Consider the following 22,764-nt stretch of genomic DNA (forward strand, 5'->3'; position numbering starts at 1 on the left):
AGAATCTTGTTGTACAAGAAGATAAAGGTTATTATCTTCATTCTATAAGCTTTTAAAGACTTTCTACCCGTCTGATTCTTGACCCTCCCTCTGACTTATTAGGCCTTCTCAAGGCTACTTTCTTAAACTACAGTTTATGCTGAAGGAGAAAAGGAGCAGGCCTAGGTCACAATAAAATAAATATCTATTTTTTTTTTGGAAATGAAATAAATATATATTTATTTGTAAGTGAAGTAAATATCTATATATTTATTTGTAAATGAAATAAATATGTTTATTTGTAAGTAAAAACAAGTATCTATATATTTATTTGTAAATTAAAACAAATAACTACATATTAAATACTTATTGCATGTCAACTGTTTTATGGACCTAACCTCCTTGAAGATCACATTAACACTGCAAGAGAGGCATTACAATCTCCATTTTTCAAATGAGAAAATGGAGTCTCAAAAAATTCACTTTCCCAGGGTCACACAACTTGTAAAGACCATAGCAGGAACTCAACGGTAGCTTACTCGCTCCACGATGCCATCTGCAAAGTTTAAGTGGTTTTATTGAAAAACCAACCTTCTAGAAAACATTACCTTTTATAATACATACAGAAGCATTAAGAATGAAACATAGGACCACAACTCAAATAAATGAAAATATAAAAGGAGAAGAAATAGCTTTTTAAACCAGCTATTCTATGAGAAAGCAGTGGTTCTATACTGTAGTATTTAATAAGGTATCCTAGTAAATAAACCTATATATACTTCTTTTAATAGCAGATGTTATTAGAAAGATGTTTTTCATTTAAAACATTTATTACATAAATTATCTTCCTTTAAAATAATTTTTTTCACATTCTATGTGGAACATTTGGGGCTGCCAATTGTCATTTGGGATTACTCATAGGTACCCCCAATTTCCTTTGAAGCCAGTATTACGTTAAGACCATGCTAGAAGTGCACTGAGAGACAAAGCAGTCAGGATTCACACGGAAGTGGCATTTCCAGGCTTTCTAGAGTGTAGAACAGTGTGGAGACAGCAGCTCTGTGTCTGTATTTGGGCAATGGACATGCATTAGGAGAATGTTAACAGTTATTCCTAGCCTTCATGGGGTCTCTGGTTTACCTTAAATATTTTGTTTTGTTATATAACAGGCTTTACTGTCTTACTAATTAGATGCCGGCTCCTAAATACAATAATCATTTGTTGGAAGGAAAACAGTTATCAGAAGTTATGTCAGTATTGCTGCTTATCAAGGAAAAAATTTTCTGAGTGCTATTTAGAACCATAAAATTTTCCTTGGAATTGTATGATACCCTTGCATGTGTAAGGGGCAGATGCAGCCAAATTGCATGGCGCTCTTCAAGAACTGCTGAAGAGCATCTTCCACTCTGCAAGAGAAATTGCTTTTTAATTAGCCTTTTCAGATTGTCTGTACAAGCCATAATAATTCATTTCATCAAAAAATATAATTATCTTAAATATTTTAGGATACTCAGCTGGATTTAATTAAGCAAGAGGGTGTCCCCGTATTTATACTCTTCAAATGGTTGCTGATTCCATGTAAACTTTATAAAAGTCTCTTCTTATGTGTATTTTTAAGGCCCTGAATTACTTTTATTACAAATTGTGGTGCCATAAAAAAAAAAAGAAAGCAAGCCTTTTCTAAAAGAAGAAACCAGTCTGAGGCACTGGGAAAATGAAACCATGAGCTTTACAGTCAGAAAGACTTGGGTTTGAATTTAGATTCTACCTCTTGCTCAATGAAAGACCATGGGTAAGTCTCTTAATCTCTCTGGGATGCACTTGAGTTGCTTCCTCAATAAAATGAAGATACGACATACCATACAGGGCTGCTATGTAAAGTAAATAGCATGATGATGCCTGGTCACACCAGGTCTCAAACGTTTTGAGGTCCTTTCTGTAATAGTCACAAAGCATACTCTGCCAGACATGTAGTAAGAAGATTGAACATTATTCTGCCTACCTTTCAACCACCACTGAAGAGGCCGTAGTTAGTGGGAACTGCATTTTAGCTGGGACTTAGTTGGCTCCTAAGGAAGAGCATTAAGCTTGGCTGGTTCTAAGTGAAAGAAGTATTCCAGCTGGAGGACATTAAAACAGGGCAGATTTATGGCTGGATTTAACTGTAGGATCTGATAGTGACCTCCACCTCTCTACATTTACTTGTATGCCAGTAGTGCATGCCTACCCAGAAAACAAGATTCTTTCTTTTGCTGGGTCCAATCTGCTGTTAAGCCCATCCAATGCATTATTATTTCAGATATAGGACTTTTTTATTCCTAGAATTTCCATTTGTTTTTTTTATTAAATTTTTAAAATCTCTCCTGAAATTCCCTACCACCTCATCCACAATGGCCATCATTCACCATGGTTTAATCCACTGTATTCATCATTTTCTATAATTATTTAATGTATGTTTAATAACTGTTTTAAAGTGTCGGTCTGAAAAGTCCAACTGCATTGTCTATGAATATACTATTCTTTTTTCCTCTTCAGAAGGAATTACTCTTTCCTACTTTTCACATATCTAGTAATTTTTTACTGTGGATGAGTCTCACCTCTGAGCATATACCAAAATGTTCAATAAATTGTTGATAAAGTGATTGTTATAAAACTCCATGTAAGCCTAGATTTAGAACTCTCAACAATGGGAGGTTTGTCTTAAACTCTCCCACATATTAATTTACTAAATTATATATTACTTAATTGTTTTTAAGAAATTTATCTTGAGTAGTTATAAAAATATATATAGGACATAAAAATAATTGTATAATGAATACCCATATACTAGTTTAAGAAGATCTGTAGCAGTACCCATGATTCCTTCTCCAACCTCATCCACCATCCACTCCTTCCCACTCAGAGGTAACTTACTTGTTATTCTAGAATTTTTAGTTACTGTGTTTATGATTTATTTTCTTAATTACATATGTTTATGTCCCTGTGCTATATAGATAGAGCATATGTGTGTGTATATGTGTGTGTGTAGAGAGAGAGAGAGAGAGAGAAAGAGAGAGAGAGAGAAGTTTTTTTCACTGTGCAAGTTTTTACACTTCTCTTTCTGCTCTCAATTCAAGGTCACCTTCTCTATGAAGTCTTCCCAAATCACCCAGGCCCCATTCCCTAACTAGCTTTGCTTCCAGGCTTGCTGTTCCCCAACCCATTCTTCAAATAGAATCTCATCACTCTCCTAAATAATTTTTGTTTGTTTGTTTGTGTTTGTTTGTGTCTGTAGAGACAGGGTCTCACTCTGTTGTCCAAGCTGGATGGAGTGGCAGTGGTGCTATCATAGCTCACTGCAGCTTTGAACTCCTGGGCTCAAGAAATCCTCCCGCCTTGGCCTCTCCAGTAGCTGGGACTACAGACACGTGCCATTACACCTAGCTAATTTTTAAAAGCCTTTATTTTATCGAGACAGTGTCTCTTTATGTTGCCCAGACTGGTCTCCAACTCCTAGCCTCAGCAATTCTCCCACTTTAGCCTCCCAAAGCATTGGGATTATAAGCTTGAGCCACCTCACCCCACCCTCTTTAGAGACCCCTCATCTCTTTTTGTCCAGGCTTAGAAGCAAAGAATTTGGGGGATATACATGTGCAAGCTGCAGTGCTATTTGTAGTTTTAAATGTTCTCAAGTAACTAAAACTCCTTTGGGAAAGCATTGCTACTCACTGATGGGTGCCTCCCTGGCCCACCAGATCAGATAGAAGTCTTCACGGGGCTGCCACAGAGAGACTTGGAGACTTTCTGACCTCCAGTGAAAGATGAACCCAGCCTCAATATTAATGAGGGACCTTTCCCCCATGGACGTTGGACGGGTCCTAAGGAGCTCCTGATGTTACTCTGAACCAGAAAAACATGGAGTAGAGAAATGCCGGCCTACTCTGATTTTTAATAACAGCTTTTAGGAGGAGAAGTCATAGTTTTATATAATCAATGTAAATAATTATTGAGTACCCACAACCCTACTCTGAGTTCCGCTTTGATCAATGAAATAATAAATAAATGTCCTTGCTCATGACAAAGAAATTTATACAAGAAAAAAAAATCTCAAAAGTCTTTAGTAAGAGTTGTTTATTCTTTATAAAGATATGGATCACTCCAAATTGTCTCTGAAAAATTAAAAAAATATTAAAAGCGTTATAAATATAATGCCCAACTAACTTGATTGGAGGGAAGCTTTAAGTCAAACAAATGATGTAAGTAAACGGTATTTTATGTGTTAATCCTATACATATCCACTTTTTGGGATTCAACTTAAATATTACTAATTTTACCATAGGAATTTTTCAGTTCAGTATTTAGACTTTCATGATATAGTATTGTCATATATATATAATTTATTTGATTCTAAGTTTGTAGTCAGGGACACAGTCTACAAATGCAACATTATTCCTGGAATAAATAAGATCAACTTGAGTGAATGATTTTATTGAGTAAATAAACTGGAAACTTCTATATTTGGCAGAAAGTTAATCTCCACATATGTGAGTATTCTAAACCTCGCTTTGCCCAAAGATTTTGAAAGAAAATAAAGCTAGTTTCTGCTTTGAAAGCAGTTGACCTCTAGAGTGTTAGATTGATTCTAAATTGGATTTTTTTTGCTGAGTTGTCTTAAAAGTTTTTTCATTTTGTTTTGTTTTTGTCCTATGTACTAAAGGGTCCAAAAGGATTTCAGGCTTCTCTTCATTTATATCATTTGACTTAGGAAGCCTGTTAGTTCTTAAATGTCCTATTAGGATGTTCTCCTTTCCAGATAATGTATTTCTAATACTTGAATTTTAGAGTTGCCTGCAACTCTAGGAGAAGATGGCTCCTTAAATTAGATTTTCAGTAGTGTGAAAGGTAAGACTTCATCATTTCCTGTCTAAAACCCAATATTGTTGGGGGCAATTTAAAGAAATTTAGAGAAAAGAATTTTGCCTGGGAATCTTATGGGATTCCTCTCTGCTATGCTTTTATCTGAGCCAATATGGCACCACGGTGTCTTGCTCTACTCAAATTCAAGAGGAGGGAACATACACCCCACCTCTCAATGGAAGAGTATCCACTTCATCTTATAGGCAAATCACATGAGATGAGATAGAATAGCTGGGAATTTAGTTTTAGTGAGGGAGTAGGAAAGAGAAACCCAAATTCTCAATTTTTAACACAGTGCTGTAGAAATTACTCCTCTGAAATCAGGGAGACATTATTGCAGGGGTACATTACTGCATGTACCTAGGGTTACGAGGTACATGGACAGTAAGATCTTACAGACCAGGTACTAAGTTCCAAATCTTCCACTTTCTCGTCTGCAAACCTGCTTTTCTTTGAGGGTTGTTGAGAGTTAATTTAGGTAACGAAAGTAAAGGCCTTAGGCACCACTCTAGGCACACAGCTATTATAACAAACAGATCACTACATGGATTTGCTGGAAATCTTAGCTCTCTACCTGTAATGCCTTGACTAATCTTCATTTCAAACAGGGTTAGTTAAAAATAATTCAATGACCCTACCCACTAGACCATTCAAATACTTTTTAAATTCGTAACTATGCTTGTTTATTTGCTACATGAGAGTTCAACAATGTTAATAGAAGCAGAATTAGAATTAAGGCTTAAAATCACTAAAACTGCATATAAAAGTAATTCTATTTAATGGTTTGATTGAATTTTGCTAAAATTAAAAAAAAAAAAATGTTAAAAAAAAAAAAAGGTCCATCTTTCTTTGTGAGTCCACATGCTCTCTGATAGCCACAGTTTTGAGAGTGTAGTATGCCTAACTGGAAAATATACTACTTTCTGTTTTGATTCTTTATCCCCCTCTCCTGACTAAGCACATTGAGCATTTTGTTTGTTTGTTTGTTTTTTCTTTTTGGTAAAATATCCAATATATACATCAGAATTATCTTATGTCAACATTTGTGAGGTAAGTGTACATTTATTTTTCTTTGGCAAATGGCAATATACTTGTGAATTGTATTTAGCGCATATGCTTTCATAAGATTCTCTGAGTATATCTTATGAAATATCATAAAATGGTTCTGGAACTTGTATGTTAATCAGACATTCTAGGTTTCAGCAAATTGGGTATATTAATTCTTAAAATGAAAATCCAAGAAAGGTTGTCTTCTTCATCTTGGTCCATGTGAACAATTTTTTCTTGTTTTTATGGTTTTGTTTTGTTTTTTGTTTTTTGTTTTTTTTGAGATGGAGTCTTGCTCTGTTGCCCAGGCTGGAGTGCAATGGCACCATCTCAGCTCACTGCAAGCTCTGCCTCCCGGATTCATGCCATTCTTCTGCCTCAGCCTCCCAAGTAGTTGTTTTTTTTTTTTTTTTTGTATTTTTAGTAGAGACGGGATTTCACTGTGTTATCCAGGATGGTCTCAATCTCCTGACCTCGTGATCTGCCTACCTCAGCCTCCCAAAGTGCTGGGATTACAAGCGTGAGCCACCGCGCCCGACCTTCTTTTTTTTTTTTTTAACGCAGACTTCATCAGCTTGATTTTAGTTCTGCACAAACAATGGTGGAGGGAAAGGTTTCTTTGGTTTCTTCTGCTTTTCTTAGTCACTTTCTTTCCCTGGGACCTGATTCAACATCTAGGCTTTCTTGAAAACCCTACACTGAGGGCCCCTCGTGGCAGCACCCCTGTTCTTTTCATTCCTGGCTCTTTACCCTCCTCGCTGCTCATTGCCCTAACAGCTGGCTCTCCCTTTGAAGTACTTTTCCTAACCATTTAATGTTTTCTTCATCGGGTATTAACTCACATATAACACTTGACTTGTCCCCCCTACCCCACCTCTTTTTAACCACTTTCTCATCTTATTAGTCTATTTACTCGTGTGTGTGTGTGTGTGTGTGTGTTCAACAAGGAAGTATTCTGGGCCTCCTTATTACATTAAGCCTGCTTACTATTCACTGACCCTAAATTAATTCTAATTTGGCCCTTTGGGACTTTATTCTTTCCTGATATATTAGTCCATTCTCACACTGCTAATGAAGGCATACCTGAGACTGGGTAATTTATAAAGAAAAAGATGTTTAATGGACTCGCAGTTCCACATGTCTGGGAAGGCCTCACAATCATGGTGAAGCAGGAGCAAAGGCACGTCTTACATGGTGGCAGGCAAGAGAGCATGTGCAGGGTAACTGCCCTTTATAAAACCATCAGATCTCATGTGACTTATTCACTATTATGAGAACAGCATGAGAAAAACCCACCCGCATGATTCAGTTACCTTTCACTGGCTCCTTCTCATAACAGGTGAGGATTGTGGGAACTACAATTCAAGATGAGATTTAGGTGGGGACACAAACAAACCATATCACCTGATAATTAGTCAGCTTCTTGGAGGAGAAGCTCATGCACAGGAGAATAAGCGAGGAAGCAGAGAATCTCCTGGTCTTATGCCCCACAACCACCAAGTGAAGCCAAAAAAAAAAAAAAAAAATCACAATCAACAACTGTTTGACCAAATAGTGCAACAAACGATTGAGCCATCTAGATATTTGGTAGCGTATTGTAACAGTAACAAAATCCTGTTTGTTTTCTACAGGGCCATTTAGCAATTTTCTTCTGTAGTGAGGAGATTGTTGCTTTTGTTTGTTTGAAGGACATTAAGGAAATACACTAAGTAACATTAAACACTACCTCTGTGACTGCTCTTAAAGTCACTGTGAGTTGGTTATGAGGCCTTAAGTGTGTAACTGAGAAACACACCTGCAGGAGAATATGGATGAGAAACCGTGAAATTTGTCTTTAATGAAAACAATTTCAAGTCCTAAACTTATGAACCTCCCCCAAAATCCTAATTCTCCTTCCATGTACCCTATCTCAGCCAATCCCATCTGCATCAGTCATATTATAAAAGCCAGAAACCTAGTGAAGCGGCACAATTTTCTGGAGTAAATAACTGGGGTTTGTCATCTCATACTAAGAAAACTAAGGACGCAGACACACACACAGAGTGAGTTTAGGAGTGGTAGTTTAATAGGCAAAAGAAAGAGAAGGAACAACTTTCTGTGTTCTGAGAGACAGGGACACCTGAGTAGGACATTTGGCTTGAGGCGGAGTGCGCCGGATTTTTGAGACAGACTTGAGAAGGCAATGTCTGATTTACATAGGGCCAAAAGATGGGTTGGACCAGGTGTGATGTTTACATAATGTGTGGGGCCCCTAATCTTATTATGCAAATAGGGCCTTTGCCTAGCTGGCTCCTTGTTACCTGACCCTTTCTGTACATGGGGCTGGCAAAGAGAAGGGAAGGTGGATCCGCCATTTTGAACATACTTAGTCCCAGGTGGCCTTTTAACCTGTACAAACTTCTAACTAGAATGGGATGGTAAAAAGAAGTGTGTGCGCATTATTTTGCCTCCTATTTTGCACGGGAGAGGTTCTCTTTTTATCCTATTTTATAGACATGGCTTATCTACTTCTCTCTTGATTTAGTCTTTATAATGGATTATAGTGAAGATAAGAAATTTGGCAAAGTTCCCTGAAGGAAGGAGACAAGGGAGAAGACGGAGGAGAAGGACATAGTGAAATGTTCACAGAAGACCATCCAACACATACCTGATTCCCATTGCTGTGTACACACTTTGTAAATTTGGACAAGTTCTTTCTCCTCCCTGAGCCTTGGTTTCTTCATTTTCAGATGAGGGTTTCATATTAGATAATCTCTAATGTCTGATTGTCTGACTCAAACATCTTTCATGTCTACACTTTCCTGAATCTATCACCCTAATTCATAGCCTCCTAAATGTCCCAAATTAAAGTACAACTATTTTCACAACCAGTGTATCAAACTCTTCCTGCTTTGACAAAAACAGATGCAACTAGATGTGCCAACTGATTCTTTGAAAAGGAAACTCAAACTATTTTTGGGGGGGAGTTCTGCAAAGAACATTGTGGTGACTGAGTTTTTGTAGGTTTTTGTTTTTGTTTTTTCATTTAGCTATATCTAGTCTTATCTAGACATCATTGAAAATATGCTTGAATTGCAGGCCTTTTTCAGGTGTTCTTGAAATTACTAAGAACTGGTACCTTCCTTGACACTTCTTTTTATTAGTGTGGGTGGTGGGACTATATCAGGAGTGGCAGATATAAATTTCCGTAGGGGCCCCACTGCTTATACTATAAAAGCTCTTTTTGCAGCAGCATCTTCAGAGAGTAGGTGAGATACCTCATGGAAATATTGCTGCACCCGTAAGATTCTTACATAAGTCTTGTATGGATGCCTTTGCTTTAGAAGGAACTTGGAATTGTCAGTCACAATTATTACCAGAGTGAGTAGATAACACTAACTCAGTCTTCCTAAGAGAATACCAGAAAAGATTAACTGGACAGATTTTACCTCATTCTTATGACATGAAGTTATTTCATTTCAGGAAACTTAAATTCTTTGTTGTACTAAATTAAAAAACAATACAGTTTTGCCTAGGGCGGAAAAGGAAAGAAAAGGAATAGCAGTTGAGGATATTGAACGTTTTGAACACTTATCTCTCTTAGGTCTTAAAAACTTATGGATCATGGTGGACATATTTACAAGTACTATTTGAGTATCTGCCCAAGATGGCAGATCACAGGTTTTACATACGGTGGGAGAAAGAAAAAGACGCTGTTGCGCAGAGGAAATGATACATGGTTAAAGAATTTCTACTGGAATGCATTCAGCACCAAATATTGCTGAAGTTAGATATTGAAACTATCTCATGGTCTATTACTTTGCAGTCAGAGGTTTCCTTATTTCCAGCACAGAAATAACTATTTTTAGCTACACTTAAACAATATTACAATGATAGTGTTTTTAGGGAAGGCAAGTGTGAAATGTAAGATAGAATTTGTTGTTGTTGTTGTTGTTATTCCTGTTCGGGGGGAATTTCCAAATAAGTCAAACAACAATAAGAATTAAAATGGGAAATGTGGGCAATTTTCTATAATATCGTTGAATGCTTTCTGCCTTTGTTTGTATATTGTTGGAAGCTGTTTTTATGGGTGTATTATGACTATTCTTCATTGGCCACTGAGATTAATTTCCTTTATAGTTTTGTAATTACATTTGTGAAATACATTTTTTAACACCTAATCACCATCAGGGCACTCTTAAGAGATGTAATTAGAAAGCCCATCAGACATTCTGTCTTCAGTGTATTGCTAATTAGTGCTAATTCATTTTTTTATTGCAACTTGCTGTTCGTATCATGAATGAAACCTTCATTATAGAGAATAGTTCTCATTGAAATGGCGTTCCCATTGGTTTAAGAGCTTTCTTTTAGTTTGAGGATTGTTCCTTATTGGGGATTATTGTCAAACGTTTTTAAAAAGTATATTTCCAGTTATCTAAAGACAGATTTAAAGCAGACCCAAGCAATTAAGGTGAGACAAGTATAACTTCCCGCCTCCCCCTACTATTTTCTTACTCTGTACTCCAAAGCTACACCACTGGGAACATTCCTATCAGCAACAGTGCATAAAACACAGAACAAGAACAAGATAGCTCATTTCCTCTGTTCATTTTTTTCAAAAGCAATTCCTGTATATTGCAAAAATTAGAAAATGCAGACAAGCAAAGTCAAATCAAATCAAATAAATCACTTTCAATCCCACCATCTGGAGAGGTTCCAGTACCATCTTTGTCACCTTGCCATGGAAACTTGTGCGGTTTTCCTCTGTGTTGCGTGTGTGTGTGCGTGTGTGTATGTTTCTAATTATTTGCTTTCTCCTTCCTCAGAAAAAGCATATATATTCATGATATGTGAACTTTGGCCTTAATGTTGTAACTTGCTTAGGGCAATAGGGTGTGAGTAGTTGTGTCTTGCCTCATCTGAGCAAAGTGCCGCTCCCCTGGCAGGACCATCTTCTGCCCTGAGAACAGCATATTCCAGGTGAGTGCTGCTCCATCAGCCCTGCTCACAGAGAGAAAATCATGTGGAGCAGTTCCACAGAGGGTGCTTCAGCTGCCCCACAGTTACCATGTAATTTGAGGAAAAGAAAAAATCAGTTCTTTTAAAAAACTGAGATTTGGAGGTTATTTGTTACATAGCAAATCTAGTATTTTACCTAGTCTCTCTAAGACTCAGTTTCATGGCTGCAAAATTACAGTAACAATAAGAGTATCTACATGCGAAGACTATTGAAAAGATTAAAGGAGATAATGCATGTATACTCATAGTGGCTGCTGCATAATATTATATTCTTCAAGCCTTTTTCTGTTCACATATAAAATATAATTATAAAAATAAGATTACATCATACATTCAGTTTGTAGTCCCTTTTTAAAGTAATAACATACCAAAAACATCTATCTAGATAATTAAATATTCTAGTACACAATTTTTAATGGCTGCAGAGTATTCCATTAGTATAAGTGTGCCAAAGATTAACAAATTCATTATTTTGGACATTTAGATTATTTTCATATTCCACCACAGTAGACAAAGTTATGATGGACATTTCTACAATCAAATCTAGACTAATTTATAATATCAAGAGGAAAAAAACCTTAGTCAAAGAGTCTGGATGTTTTAAGAATTTTGGCATGTAGAGTTGTTTACAGCTTACAAACTTACAATGTTAATGCAGCAAACCTTAGCTAGAAGATAGTTATGTAATCTTTAAGGGTAGATCAATTAAAGAGGAAAATCATGGACGACTTATTTTCAAACTTCATTGTTTTCAATGTGCATGTTTATTTAAATACCTATGTTTCTAGAATCAGTGTGAAATATGGAAAGAAAATAGATTTTTGAAGTAAGAACTATTTTCAAGTTCTGTTTCTGACGCTTATTGACTGCGAGATCTTAATCAAGTTACTTAACTTCTGTGAACCTCTATTTCCTTATATATAAAGTGGAGATTTAAATTCCAATTTGCATTTCATATAAGGCTAATGTAATGTGTGTAAATTGTCTAGCTCCTATATGCATTCAGGTCATTTTAGTTCCTTCCTTCCTTTCCCACTAGTTATCCCCTACTCCCAACCCCTCCTCAAAAAAGGAGTCCATTTTAATGTTTTAATTTGACCAAAGACTACCATATATTCTTGTGTATCAGCCAACAAGGATAACAGATAGAGTTTCTTGATAAACATTAGGTTTCATCTATATCTCTCCAAAGAATATCAGAACTTTCTCTGAGAACAGAGACCAAGGGAGGAGCCCTGTTGCCTGTCACCCATCCGGCAGCAGTTAGTTCAGGACCCAGAACCTGCACATTAGCAACAGCAGAGAAGCAGCGAACTTCATTTAGAGTCAACTGGCACTTGGAGAAGCTATGCTAGTCAGGGTTCCTTTAGGGAAAGCCACAGATCCTGTTCAGATTAATTTAGTCAACTCAGTTATTCCAGTTCAGCTCACTGACTTTGCATAAGTTCTGGTTTAGTTCTACACTGCTTCCTTTAACTCCTATTACTGAATGTGTACCACCACCAGAGAGAGGTGAGGAGATACAAGATGTCATAGAAATATGAGTCAGCTATCAGCAAAATATGAATAGGATTACCTATGGATCTAAGTCAAGTAGACACCTCTAGACACATTCTGAAATAACTGAACTTCTCAGTTATTATCCTGTCTGCATCCCCAAACAAAATCACATTAGTTAAGATTAATTCTTTGGTGTTCCTCATTAAGTTTGTGGAGTTGATTAAACCTTGTTTTATATGCTGTAATTTTTATATACTTAATTTTTAAAAAGTGAACTAGTGATTTGATCATTGTACCTCATAAATTTGTAAAATTATAATGTGTCAATTTTTTAAAAGTGAACTGTCAAGGTGAGTCATATGCAAGTTTCTCACAAGGACTACGCTTTCTTGAATAAAGCCAGATGTTCAGTTCACCTGAAAAATTAAATTGCCACATTGAAGTTGACTTTAACATCATCATTTTAGATAAAGGCAGTCAGATCAGATCACTGACTATAAGATCTTAGGGTCATGGTGTGAAACAACTGCTATGATGAAAACTATTTGTATATCGTTGCTGACATTTAGAGATCCAACTTGGTTGGCCATCGCTTATATCATTAATCTCACTTAATTGCTCTGTTTTTCAAGGGAATCTAGCTAATTTTATAGAACCTTTGAACTACTTACACAGCCGTGGAGAAAGGATAATTTCCAAGGGCATTCAAATTTCAGGGAAATGGATTCTTAAATAATTTAATAGGAAGAAAAGGAAAGTTTGTAATGATTAAATTACATTTGATGATGCTTTTCTTTATTAGTAAATATATGCACTGAAATTGGAAATGCAGGAGCAAGCTTGTCTCTTATAAGGTTCTAGATGAAATATCTTTGTATGAAATCCCATAAGTGGTGAGAGGATTGGGAGGTATGTGCGTTAAGGGGGTGCATGAGGGTAGCTCCCATTCAAGCTTTCTCTGCAATACAGAAAGACTCCGTAAGGGCAAGTACTGCATCTGGATTCAGTAAATATTTGATGAGTGAATCTATAAACACAATAAGTGCTCTGCTTCATTCTACCCCACCTCCACTTCTACAAGCACAAACATACAAAGATAAATGTATGTACAATGCATAGCAAGGTTATGGGGAAGAAGCAGAAAATTAAGAACCCCAGACTGGTTTGTAGCTAGTGAGTATTGGTACAATAGGGCCTGTGGCTAACAGCCAGCAATTGTTCTAATTGGTGGATGTTGCAGAGGCAACAATTGTTAAATACGTTGAGTAACACCCCAGATATCCTTTTATTTAACCTCATTTTATTCAAGTCTAAGCACATTCTTTCTTAAAACAGTCTTGATATCAGAACCAAACAGAATTTCTAAAGGTGATTAAGAGAAAAAAACAGGGCAAGTGGATGAACTATTGTTATGGCTATTTCCACCCCAACTAGACCAAGCTTTAGAACTTCACTGCAGAATATTGAAGACAACTAGGAAAAATCTTTGATGCGAGACAGAGTAGTAATTTAGAACATGAACTAGGTTGGACCCCGTGACAGAGTTTTAATTAGAGCTCTTCCACTAACTTTCAAACAGATTTAAAATAAATGATTCACTAGGTTTTCTTTTGCTCATCTATAGTGTGAGAAGTTTGGGATATTTTAATTCTAAGATCCCTTCCAATTTCATCATTTAATAAAATCAGGTGTACTTTCTTCTGAAAGAGGATTTTTTCAACTGTGTGTATATAAGGACAAAATGATATTTTGTATAAGGACTATATCTTAATCCCACCATTTTAAATTCCTGTTCATATTTATAGAATGGTTTCATATGTGTGTGGCATTGACTTCTACGTAAATATTTTTAAACTTGGCTTAAAAGAGTTTATAACTTGTGCCAACCAATTTAGTTCCATTCAGGAAGCCTCCTGTGTAAGATATAATAGAAGCGTAATCCATCAGTATTTGTGAAAGTGGACTTTCAAAACCAAGCACCAACGTATTTAACCAACCATATATTTACCAGAGTTTCAATTAACCAAACAAGTCGTGGCAAAGTCCTGCAATTTCTTTTCCAATATAATAAAGAAATGCTGATAAGTCTGCAACATTTACCTTTTACTGCAACTTTTTCTGCTAATCAAGATTTTTATTCAGGAAAATACTTTTCATTCAGGAAATCAATGGAAGTCAATTATTACCCAGACTTGGTCATCCATTCTTTGAACGTTCATTGCACATTAATGTTGGTAAATGTAATTAGAAATAACAGCTAATTTAAACGAATTTATTTAGAGGATCCATGGTTGCAGGATTTTGCAGAACTTTTAATATCCTAACATACTTGCGAATTTCCAGAGAACAGCACATGGTATTTCACATTTCACACCTTTCACAAACTTTGTTCCAGTGGACTACTCATTCCTCTTTTTGTTATTAATGAGTATTTGCAGAGATCATATTTTGTAAAACCAATGTGAAAATGCTGTTTTAGTGTATTTTCTATTACAGTGTCAAGTAGAGTCAATATTTATCTACACATTGCTACGTTGTCTCTGTCTTCCAAATACATGTTTTGTATTTTAATTATGGTTGCATTAGAGCCTATCCTGGAGTGAAGAAGACCTTTAATTATAATTCAGTGTTATAAGTAGTGAGATGCATGCCCAGAAAGATATAGTAACATGCTTAAGAGTCATGTGGTGAGTTTGAAGTTGTTCTGGGATTACAATATGTATCTCTTATTCCTTTACCCACTATTTTTTTTCCATTATGCCATATTGACTTTTCTTCTAATATTTGCCATAGTTGATCTTAACAGAAGTTGAAAAGTTACAAAGAAACCATGAACATACTAATTACAATCAGTTTCTCCAAATAGAAGACCCTTCTGATAATTCAATTTCCATTTGTCCAAAACTGAGTTTACTTTATTCTCTCATATATGACAGTCTATATGTAGTGACTAAGAACACAAATTTTGGAATAAGGCCACTCAGAGTTTCTTCAGTATGCTTAGTGATTCCAGTATCTTCATGCTGATCCTTTAGATTAGATTATTTTTCTCCCAATCTCTCACATATTGAAGTTCAGCTTTACCTTAAGAAAGCATTGAAACACATCTAATAAGTACATGATGTATTTTTAGTTAAATTTATTTGAACCAAACAGTTTCTATCTTGCCTTTATCATGGCTGTTATTGAGTTCCAATACTAGCAAGTATACATGAGGTTATAATGCCCTTTTCTTAAATTAGTTTTAATTAGACAAATCGTATCTAATGATCCATTAATAATAGCCATTCGAGTAACGGCACAATTCTGAACTGCACATAATTCTGAACCATTTCTCTAAGATCTCCTTGTTTATTAATGTTGCCTGACCAACTACTTAGATGTCATGTATCTGTTCATTCAATAAATACTTATTGAGCACTTACTATGTGCAAGGCTTTGTGTAGAGTCTTGTATTAACTACTCTGTTACACAGGATGTGGTACTCAAATTCAAAGTAAACTAATTATTTTTGAAAACTTCCACCAAACCAGTATACATCATTGCTTCATTTTACATCTTGTATCATTGTTGTGTTTCCCACTAGCAAGTATAATTAAAGTTACTTAAGGAGATGGGTCTTAGAGTAGAAATGCCGACAAAAATGTGACCAGTAACTTTTCAAAATTTGTCAAGTAGTTTATACCATTTCCACCAGGATTAGGTTAGCATCTTGGAGTAGAAATGTGCTTTCTAGCCATTTCCCCTTAATAGCTAGAAATATATATCCATGCTGGATTATTCCTACCAGGGATTTCTGGACTGTGGGCTTTTTGTCTTTGAACTTCTAGGCAGTGATAATAAAAACATCATCTATGTGCTTAAAAATAACAGTGAAAATAACATATGAGTCGATAAACAGATATAACAGAGATCAAGAGTAATTTGAGACTGGGTTCTCCATGGAAACTTTGAAAAGATATGAAGGGCATGGCTATTAGATCTTCTTTTCATTTATACCCTCAAAAAACATGTATTAAACAAGTATAATATGGAAAGCCCTGGGCTGGTTGAAGTCAGGGATATTGTTAAGACAGAAATAGCTTGGTGGTTGGAGAGACCACTCTGAGGGCACAGGACTAGGAGTCAGAACACCTGATTTGTCCACTCAATAACTTCATGACTGGAAACTAACCTAATCTGCTAATCTCCTTGAGCTTTGAGTTGCTCATCTATAAGCTAAGTGTAAAAGGAGAATCTACAACATTTTGTCTTAAGAACTAAATCAAAGAACATGTATGTAATAATATAGCCTGGTACTGAAAACACAGTAACTATTAAATGCCAATTAGATGATGTATACACAAAATGCAAGATACAAAGTGGTTAAGTTTATAAGAGCTCAGTGTGCTCAATAAGAGCTAAATTAGCATGACTGATGTAAAAATACATAGCTGAGTCAGGTCATTGACATGAGTAAAAGAAAAAGTCTTATTTCTTTCAATATGACATCATTTTTATTCTATTTCCCCCATCATCTGAATTATTTCTCTGACATTGTGTGTCATGCTGTTTACCCAAAACAGTTCTCCAATGCAGAAAGTGCCAAGTCTTTCTACCAGCTAGACTTGGAGCTTGAATTTAGATAGACATTTTAAACTCATGAGGAGGAGTAGGAAGGCACTCTGTTTTGCTTAATGTGGCAACATAAATTGGGTTTATGGCCATATTATGCCTTGGCAAGTTAGTTCCTGTAATAATGAAGAATGATTTTCAAATAGGTTATATAATCGAGGAGTCGTCCAACAGAAGGCTTTGCTATGACAACAAACCAGCCTATCCTGTGGTTTCACAAAGTTCATTTGCTTATTCACTTAGACTGCAGCTACAGAAACATATTAAATAGAATTATCTAGAAAGAAATGCCAAATTTTATATTTGAAAAAGATTCTAGGCCTTGGGTTTCAACAGCTCATAGCTGTTTTGAGACAAGCCATGTTCCTTTTCACTACTCTTTGCCGACATTCCTCATCCTACTCCTTGTTCTCGTAGTCAAGATACTGGTGGAAAGGTTCTTGACAAATACTGCTCCAAGGGAGTAATCGCCTATGAGATGCCTGTTATAGTACTGGGCTTTGTACCAAGGCTAGAGAATGTTGAAGACCTCAGGAATTCCTCTTTTGCTTCATGAATGGGAAAGAGAGAAAATTATAAGTAAAAGGGCAGCTTGTTCTCATGATTTGCAGGCTTAATCAACTAGAGTGGTTTAGAAATTGCCATTGAGCTAAAAGAGCATTTTCCAAAGTATACTCTATAGATGGGTTATTAATTGTTATCACACCATAAAAGTGTTTCATGGTCAATCAGGTTTGGGAAATGAAGAGTTAACATCAAAGGGATCTTTTTTGTACAGAAAAATTAGTCTTTAAAGTGCTAATGTCTGCAGTAAATCTCTGAGAGAAGAATAGGAAAGACTTAATTTCCTAAACTTATTTGGCCTTGGAAACTTTATTTTGTGCTGCTTCTCATGGGATTGCTGCTCTTCTATGGAACATGCTTTTGGAAATGTCAATCTATGAGAATACACACATTATTTTCAGACATTGACATTTTGTACTCTTCCCACAAAAAATAAAGATAATTTAACTTTACTTTTCAAGTAAATTTGTTCCCCTTACATGAAGACATTCTGTTCAATCATATTATCATTGATTTACTGATTTTGATTTTATTTATTCACAGAAGAAATGATTCCCACTGATCCACCCACTTTTGCCACCCTAGGATGCAATTTTCTGGAGAGAAGATTAGTGGCAAGTGTCCATTTATGGATACAAACCAGTGTGGATTCGGTTGTCCCACCAGTAACTGAACCTCTGACAATAGCTTTTTCATTTGCACGTTCTAAATCAGCCATGACAATGAGATGTTTAGGCTCCACATTGACCTGGTTTAGGCTTCACATTGACTCTACCAGGATGGGGCTCCTGTCAGGGTTTTTGTTTGAAAAAAGTGGTTAAAAGACATGTTGGAAATCATTACTCTAAGGAGCCAGATTACTGAGACAGGTCTTGTATACTTCTCCTATTCAAGGAGGGCATGGCTAAGTAGTCATTCTACAGATAAGAAATTGGCATAAAAGTGAAGTTCTTTGTTCAATAATAATAATAATAATAATAAGGGAGAAGCAGAAATTAGAATTTTTTTGGCTCCACGATTAGGGCACTTTAAGTAAAGGACAATGCTTCCTGTCTTACTAAATTATCAGATTCACATTCCTTAGGTTCTGTCCCTAAATTATCCCTTAAACCAAGCAGCCAACATTTACTGAGCATTTACTATGTTCCAGGCTCTTCTCTAGGTTCTTGGGTTGCAAGAGTGAACAAAATCCTTGCTATGGAGATGGTAATTCATCAAGAAGCAAGTAAATAAATAATCTTATGTCAAAGTTAAACTTTGTTCTGATTTTCTTTGAGTGATCTTCCTGGTGTACCACATGATTTTCTGGTTGCAGGTCTTCTGTATCACCTGTTTCCATTCCAATTTGAAAGTTCTCAAGGTGCATTTCATACCAACTAACTGCTGTTTGGTAATATTGTCCTTTCTAGCTGGGTCCAGTTTCACTCTCTAAGGCTCAGGTCAGGGCTATTCTCCTGAAGGTCAATGAACTGTGAACACAACCAATATCACCGTGAATCTTGCCTGTTTTAAATCCCACACTAAATCAATCTCTAGATTCCACCCTCCAGTCTATCCATCCTTTCATTCTGTCTTTTAATCATCTCTTCAACTAAGCCATCAGCCTCTGTCAGTTCATCCTGGATTCCCCACGGTTGTCACTCTCATTAACTCTCTCTCCCATTCTTTTCTTCCTTCTAATAATCTCAGGAAAGGGAAATTATCTCATTCTTCAGCCTGATTCTACTCTTCTTTGCCTGCTTTTCTCTCTGAAACTGATAAAGCACCTCCTTTCTTCACAACTCTACCTGTATATGTTTTTTTCTCCCCTCCTCAGGAATCACCATAATGTGCTTTTTTCAAAAAACCATATCTACAAGGCATTGTTTAACCCAGGACAACTGCAGTGCAACTTTTCCAACTAGAGGCAGGCTTGGTGAGCAGAGATCTACTATAATTTGTGCATGAGGCATTTGTTATAGTTCCAAATAATGCAAGTCTTTAAAATTAAGACCTCTTCAATTAATAGGCAAAACAAAAGACATTGTTTCTTATCTAAATCTCCTCTGTTGTTTCTGAATATTCACTCTCAGATCTGTTTTCATGCTATTTTTGTTCTTATAAGCTGCTTGTGATACATTTGCAAATGTCGCATGTGGGGCTTTAAGACCATGGGGGTCCCCTTTCCTAGAACAAGATGACGGTGCAGCTCATTCACCTTAAAGTGGTAAGTCTCCCATTGCCTCCAGTGATCCTCATTTTAATAACACTGTTGAGTCAAACAGCAACTTCTACATTACCAAATATCAAATACATGACATGGATAGTACCATGTACTATCAATTAGCCATCTAATCACCCATATTCACCTTCATAAAGAAGCTGGCTTCTCACCATATTAGCTCTCACATTTGGAATTAATGAGGAGGATCATGTCAAGAGAAGATTTGGTTTTTCATTCTGGCACCACCCATGGTGTTCTAAGTATCCTTCTTCTCTCAGAGGCTAAATTACAGGACAATCATGCCTTTAGGAATTTAATGTGTGTCTATGACTTCTTTGTACTTTGTAAAATGCAGGATATAGACAAGGAAAACTGTGTCAGTTTCACAAGTATGTATACATCTCAAAAGCTCTACTTTTCACACCAGGAAATAAGTCTCACCCAATATATGGAAGTAGTAATATTCCCAATCAACAAGAAAGACACAAATCAAAAGTTTGCCTCCTCCACCTACTTTCCTCTCCTGAATTTCTTATCTGGCCTTTTATTTTCCTCTCCTGAATTTCTTATCTGTCCTTTTACCAAGCCACAAATCTAAGAGACAATTTTAATTTTTCTCTATTTCTCTTCATGATCACACTGGTACTTGTTACTATAAGGGGGTCCTGTATTGTACTCCTGGCCAATGGTTCTTTGCACTTACTTAAAGTTTGTAGGGAATTGCTAAAGAAGAGTAAAATTGCACTCATTTTAATATGGAATACCAGTTGGAGCGATTACGACTTGAAGCAGGGAAACTGGGCTAGAGGCTGTTGCCAGGGAACTGAAGAGAAAGATGGTGACCTGCACTAAAGCAGTAGATAGGATGGACATGTTTGAAAAGATCCCAAAATGCAGATGGAATCAGAGAGTCCTAGAGACTAGAAGCTTGGAATGAAGAAGTGAGTAGAATTGAGAAGGATCGCTACTTTCTTATTCATACAATTCATGGATAATTGTGCAAGACACTGATATGAGAAATGCAAGAAAATGGACAGAGAAAATAATAAATTTAGATTTGCCAATGTGGTGGTGTGGTGAGGATACAGTTGTAAAAAATCAGAATTCCATGTTTTTTTTAACTCATTAGATCACAAGCCACCATCATTATCAGTAATAATAAACATCAATAATAATAAACCTAAACAAAAATAAACAATTTTGTGATGTGCCATAGATGCATAGCTATCTAAAAAATAATTCTTATCTGAAAGGGTTTAGCATTAGGTAAGGTTGTTAAGATGAAAATACATAGAAATACACAGAATGTCAAATGGGTAGTTTGGGTAATACATTTCCTAAGCACTCAAAACCTACCTTTTCAGCTGTATTTCCACTCCCTAAGAGGCTTTATGCTCCAGCTAACTTAAACTATTATATTCATTATTCTTTAGTTATCCTAAGTTTTCCTAGATCCATATGTTGTTTTTATTTGCTTTCTCTGACTAGGAGGTCTTTGCTTTTCAAGACCCTATTCAAGTTTTCAAATTTTATCTCAAAATATAATACCCTCCCTGATCTCCCAATCAAAAATTATGTAACCCTCTTATAAGGCTCTACATTTTTGCAATTTCGTTGAACATTTTACCCAGTCTGCATTTGAGTTATTTTGCAACATCTTATATCATGTATGCCCTTCCCCACTCAGATGCTCAGCTTCTTATACTGGAACCATATCTCATCCAGCTCATATTTAAATTTCATGTAGTGCCTCAGCACTTAATGCATGTGTGTATATGCTTCTAATTTACTGAGTGAACTTGAAATAAATCAGAAACAATGAATAATGATCAACATATAAAATGACATTTGAAAATTATAATTTATATTCTCAATTTCCTGTTATACCATATGTAAATTGAATAGAATTTACTCTTTTGGTGATAAGTATAATAGGCATACATTGTAGACAGTAATTTATATCTGGTAAAATCTGTAAATACTTTTTTTAACTTTTCTTTGATTTTTTTTAAATATGTGAGTATATATTTTATTTATTTTAATTTTTTTCTTTTTAAAAAATAAAATTTTTACACCTATTGACCTGTCCTCTAAGTTTCCTCCCTTCACACCCCACCCACCAACAGGGCTTGCTGTGTGTTGTTCCCCTCTCTGTGTTCATGTGTTCTCATTGTTCAACTCCCACTTATGAACGAGAATATGTGGTGGTTGGTTTTCTGTTCCTGTGTTAGTTTGCTGAGGATGATGACTTTCAGCTTCATCCTTTGCAGGGATATGAGCTCATTCCTTTTTATGGCTGCATAGTATTCCATGGTGTATATGTACCACATTTTCTTTATACAGTTTGTCTTTGATGGGCATTTTGGTTGGTTCCATGACATTGTTATTGTAAATAGTGCTGCAGTAAACATACATGTGCATGTGTCTTTATAGTTGAATGATTTGTATTCCTTTGGATATATACCCAGTAATGGGATTGCTGGGTCAAATGGTATTTCTAGATCCTTGAGGAATCGCCATACTATCTTCTACAATGGTTGAGCTAATTTACATTCCCACCAACAGTGCAAAAGCATTCCTATTTCTCCACAGCCTCTAGCATCTATGGTTTCTTGACTTTTTAATAATCACCATTCTGACTGGTGTGACATGCATGGTATCTCATTGTAGTTTTGATTTACATTTCCATAAGGATCAGTGATGTTGAGCTTTTTTTCATATCTTTGTTGACTGTGTAAATGTCTTCTTTTGAGAAGTGTCCAGATCCTTTGCCCACTTTTTGATGGGGTGGTTTGTTTTCTTCTTGTAAATTTGTTTAAATTCCTTGTAAATTTTGGATATTAGACCTTTGTCAGGTAGATTGCAAAAATTTTCTCCCATTCTGTAGATTGCTGGTTCACTCTGATGATAGTTTCTTTTGCTGTGTGGCAGTTCTTTAGTTTAATTAGCTCCCATTTGTCTAT

The 22,764-nt window shown here is 35.9% G+C and overlaps 1 protein-coding gene across 3 annotated transcripts in view; it reads left to right on the forward strand.

Annotated features, from left to right (window-relative positions):
• The window catches only part of CALCR (calcitonin receptor), a 150,457-nt gene that overhangs the window by 61,439 nt on the left and 66,254 nt on the right, over positions 1-22,764 (forward strand). Inside the window, exon 1 of one of the 3 annotated variants that reach the window (XM_025379946.1) lies at positions 20,901-20,911. The exons of the other annotated variants lie outside the window; for them this stretch is intronic. The gene's annotated coding sequence lies outside the window, so the exon portion shown is untranslated. Of the gene's footprint in view, positions 1-20,900; positions 20,912-22,764 lie in introns of those variants that run through there. 3 annotated transcript variants of the gene reach the window in all.

This window comes from Theropithecus gelada, chromosome 3 (assembly GCF_003255815.1).
Source record: "Theropithecus gelada isolate Dixy chromosome 3, Tgel_1.0, whole genome shotgun sequence".
Taxonomy (NCBI): Eukaryota; Metazoa; Chordata; class Mammalia; order Primates; family Cercopithecidae; genus Theropithecus; species Theropithecus gelada.